The following is a 5,439-nucleotide window of genomic DNA, read 5'->3' as shown; positions in this document are numbered from 1 at the left end:
TCATATAGGTTGACCAACTGATGTAGCGAACAACATATAAAAATCGAATGTGGACCTACTTATTTTTCAATTGAATGTAATTGACTACCTAATTGAGTGCCACCTATGCATTGTGGCCTATTTTAATTAATACAAAATTGAGGTTACATCTTTTCAAATGTTCCTCAATTAATATATATGGGATACTACATACTAAAACTTATTTACTTTGGCTTGATTTGTATATCTTAGGGTTTGGTTTAATTCAGATTTATACTACAAATCATAACTATATCTATTCTTATAACATTTTTAAAATTTTATTTTATATGATTAGAAATCAATTTTTTTGAAATATAAATAATATTTTCAGTAATATAGTTTTAAATAGAACGTTTTCCAATTTTATTTAATTATTAAGATGGTTATTAAAAAAATTAAAATTGTGATAATTTCTCTAGAATAAAATTAAGAAAAGTAATAATTAGGATTTGGCATAGAAATCTGCCAAATACACCAATGAATTTTAATTTACACATTGGTGTATTCTAAAATTTTATTTTAGAGAAATTTTAGTCTGCCAAATTATTCAATAAAAAATAACTTAAAATAACAAATTATTAAAATAAAACATTTGGGTATTAAGATCATATTAATAAAATAAAATATGGATATATATTACCAATTGTTTTATATAATTTACATATAACTATACTAATATGCCATACTTAGGGATGGCAATCAAGGACCTGGATCGCGGGTCTGACCCGTAAAGCCTTGCAGCAGGGCGGGATCGGGCCACCATTTGGTAAGCCCGCAAAATTGCGGGCTTCGCGTGACGGGCTAAAAGCGGGATGAGCTACAGGTTAACCTTCGAGATTTTAAAGACCTGCAACCCTAAGTCCCCATTTCTGCTTTCACCTAGAATATTGAGATGAGAGAGAGAGAGAGAGAGAGAGAGAGAGAGAGGGGGCGATTCGACGTTATGGAGCTCCGATGATGGTGGTTTCAGGATCGATGATGCTTCCGGTGTCCCAAGCACCTTCGATCTGCACCGGTGGAGTTTCTTCGAACCATCATAAGAAGTTTGAAAACTCACTTTCCAGCGAAAAAGAAGATCTAGTTCCCGCCATGGGTTCTTCATAATTTTGTCTATATGTATTTGTTCACATTATCATCCATTTTGGAGTTTTAGGTTTCAATATATATTTAACTAACTTCTATTATTCTTATTTGCAGAAGATGAAGTTGATGGTGAAAAAGAGAAATCTCCATCTTTTTGTCGCTTGTTGGTGATAAAGTTGAAGAATAAGAAGTGGGATTTGGTGTTTTCTTTTTATTTACTTTTGGGATTAGCATCTTTGATTTGGTGTTTGGTTTTATTTAATTTTGAATTCAGAAAACTAAAGCATTTATTATGAACTTATGAGTTATAATATGGGGTTATAGTAATTAAACCCTTCAACTAAAGATGAATCGTAAAAAAAAAACATCAACTAAAAATTCTGTGAAATAAACCGTCAACTTTAATTTCGTTAACATATGTTACCCCCCCCCCCCCACAGGGTGACATACATTAACGGTTTATAAGTTGAAGATTTATAATGTTGAAAACTTAGTTGATGATTTTTTACGATTAAAAAATAGTTGAGGGGTTTTTTCACTAAAAGTCATTAAATTTTTTAAAATCTTTATTATCATTTATATAGTATTTTAGATTGATTTATAAGCCTTTAAAACTAATTTATAAATTTTAATACATTACTTTATAACCGATTTATAAAACTTTATAAACATTTTATAGTTTTACATATGATTAATACGGCTTCACAATGATTTTATAAGTTTTTACAATTTCTGACTCTTTTTAGGATAAAATAATCTAACATTATTCATGATACTACTGAAACATAAAGTAATACAATAAATCAAGAATAATATATCAAATATATTATCTTATTGATCAAGACAACAAACAAAAATATAACGTATTGGAATAAAATTAATCATGCATTATTTTTTGTGATAGGGGGAAAGTATAAGCCAAAGGACGGAAATCATGAAAATAGGAAAAAATGTGTAACTTTAAATAAAAAGATTGACTCCATGGATGAATTATCCTCCACAATTTTTAAGACTTAATATAACTTAGAAACTTTAAATTATTTGATATTTGACAATGACGATATAAACACACAAATATTCTTATATCACTATTGCCAAATATCAAATAATTGAATATTTTGAAGTTATATTAAGCTGTAAATAGTGTTTAAAATTATTAATTTAGGATGTATAAATTATTTTTATAATAAATTAATGTATTAAAATTTATAAATTAGTTTTAAAGGCTTATAAATCAATCTAAAACAATGTATAAATGATAATAAACATTTTAAAATATTTAATGACTTTTAGTGATAAAACCCCTTAACTATTTTTGAATCGTAAAACAACCCCTCAACTAAGTTTTCATCATTATAAACCCTCAATTTATAAACCGTTAACGTATGTCACCTTCCGTCACGATTTTTAAGACGGAGGGTAACAAATGTTAATGGAATTAAAGTTGATGGTTTATTTCACATGATTTTTAGTTGAGGCTTTTTTACGATTCATCTTTTGTTGAGGGGTTTAATTACCAAAAACCCTTATAATATTTGGATTCAGCAACTAAAACATTGTTTATTTTTAATATGTTTGATGTATAACAAAAATAACTAAACAAGTGTTTTGATCCAACTAAAATCTTCAACTAACAAGTATATTGCCTTATCAAGTTCAATCTTCGGTTAGACTCACTTATTGATGCGTCATGAAGCTGATAACTTGTCATGAATCATGTCTTGAAGCGTCCAGGAGCCATATGTCCATTTGTATTTCTATGTCCCGCAGGCCGATCTGCAAAGGCCTATATATTTTGACGGTACGGGTTTAGTCAGCCATTTTAAGGATCACAGCGCGCGCGGACCTGACCCGCTGTGACCCGCCCGAAGACGAGCCCGCTGGGGTATGGGACGAGACGGGACAGATCAACCTATTTGACATTACTAGTCATACTATATGCTTCATCTGTCCCTCAATTTTTCTTCACTCATTCGGGCAGCTAGTAAAAACATTATATGCTTCATCAAGAGTATGTAGTGGATCACGAGAGAGAGAGAAAAATTGATTTTACTACTGCTCGTGTGCATCATTACGGTGTGGTATGGTGGAGCGTAGTGTCTCCGCTATTGTGAGTTTAATCCACGGTATCACAAACGCACTGTTTGCTCAACAATCTTCAGTCTTCCGAATACTACTCCGGATGCGGAATGGAGTCATATGCGAAGCCAACTTTCATTTGGGCTTGAAGAGCCAATCGCATATTAACAGACCATTCATCGTAGTTTGATCCTCGTAACAGCTGCTGAGAGATGAGTGTTCCGGGATGACGATCATAGGGAGATATAATTCTCCTCACGTATTCAACACGTGAATTCGACTTGGCAATCGCTTAAGCTAAGTATATATCACGGATTTACATACAGGCCCAATAGGTCCACTAAAGGAAGTTGTTGAGTAGTTGAAAAGCATCCCTGGTGACTAGGCCTCGGACTTTTATCCGAGATCCTGATTCGATCCGAGATTCGATCCGGATCCGATCCGAAAATCCGCATATCTGGAAGGACCGAATCCGAATCCGGATAGTAAAATGTTAGATCCGCCAAAGCCGGATCCGGATCCGGATATCATAATTTTTAAGTCCGGATATCCGGATCCGTAAGTTTTATTAATAAATATTTCAAAACTAGTAATATCTATATATAAAAATTAATTTTATTTAATATATTTCATTTTTATAATAGTATATATAAATTTTATGTAAATTTTATAATATTATACATAGAAATAATTAAAGACATTATATATATTTTTATTTTTTTAATTATTGTTAATATTTTTATAGAGACAATTGGGTGAATATACCCAAATCGCTGGAAAATTAAGTAACTACCCGAAACCATGAAAAATCCATGTTCACTGTAGATATTTGTGCTCTCCTTTTCTATTTTACCTCTGCCCTAAAGTTTCATCTTGTTTCTCTTTCTTTCCTGAACTCATACCTCTTTCATCTATCTCTTTCTCTCCCAATTATCTAAACCTTTGTTAAGATTAAAGCTTCATTTCAAATCAATCAATCTTCTTCTTAAATCTCCAAATCATGATCTACTATGTTTCCAACGCCAATCATACGATAACTTCCTCATCTTCTTAAATCTCCAGACCTTCCAAAAAGATTACGATTAGGATTTTACGGACTCAACAGTGTGCAACTATTTCAGAAGAGAGAGAAAACACAGTACATAAAGAGAAAAGAAACACAATAAAGTATTAGTAACAATACAATAATTTCTTGATTTATATACAATAATTGTTAACCGTTAAGAATATATTAGTTGGAATAGATAATGATTACGATAATCTATTTTTTACCATTTAAGAAAATATATATCAGGTAATAATAGTTATTTTTAACATCTTGCCAACCAATTTAAAAAGCGATAACATGTTTTATAACAGTTAACCAAACATGTATCTGTTAATGACAACATATTGTATATAATGTAACTGCTAAGTTGTGACGTACAATGTTATATGACTTGTTAGACTGGTAACCAATTTCGTACCCTTTAACAAACTATGTATAAGCCAATGTCAGCTATTTATTAACATCTTATAAACCATTTAAAAAATCCTTAAAATGTATTGTAACAGCTAAGCAAAGATTTACCTGCTCACAATACTCGCTACTGAAGTGTTAGCTTCGTGTTCTTTTTATCGATGTCGGGGAGACCCTATCTTTCTGACTGTACAGCCCATACATACACCATCATCTGAATCGACAAGATCTATCCAATATGTACAGTGGTGTTTGAGACCGAGTGAACCGACGAAGAGATTGTGGTAGACGAACTCATGAGGTGATAAAGATATAAGATTTCCAAGCATCAAGTTCTGCAGAAATTCAATCTCTTCGGTTCATGGTGAGAGATTTGATTCAATCAATTTTGGGTTTGTGTTAGGATCTAATCTTCTCTCCTACCATTTCTAGATGAACTCATCGAGGAGATAATTTTATTGGATCCACAACTGTGGATACAGAAGAAGAAAAGTTTATTTGTAAAAAAAAAAGGGTGTGATAATGGATTAAAGAAGATGAAAAAGAGAAAAAAGTTATTATTTGGCAAAAAAATTAGGAAGATACAAAAAGGAGAAGGAAGAAATATGGGCAGGGGCTGGCACGACAGAAGCTGGCAGGGCAGGGGCAGAGAGACATGAGGGAAAGGCAAGGGCAGAGACAAAATTGGAGTTGAGAAATATCAATACTGTTTAGGATATTTACCTAATTATTGATTTTCTAGGTATATGAGGCCTAATTTCTCTAATATATATATATATATATATATATATATATAT

This window comes from Brassica oleracea, chromosome C7, assembly GCF_000695525.1.
Source record: "Brassica oleracea var. oleracea cultivar TO1000 chromosome C7, BOL, whole genome shotgun sequence".
NCBI lineage: Eukaryota > Viridiplantae > Streptophyta > Magnoliopsida > Brassicales > Brassicaceae > Brassica > Brassica oleracea.
Note: the sequence above shows the minus strand (reverse complement) of the source record.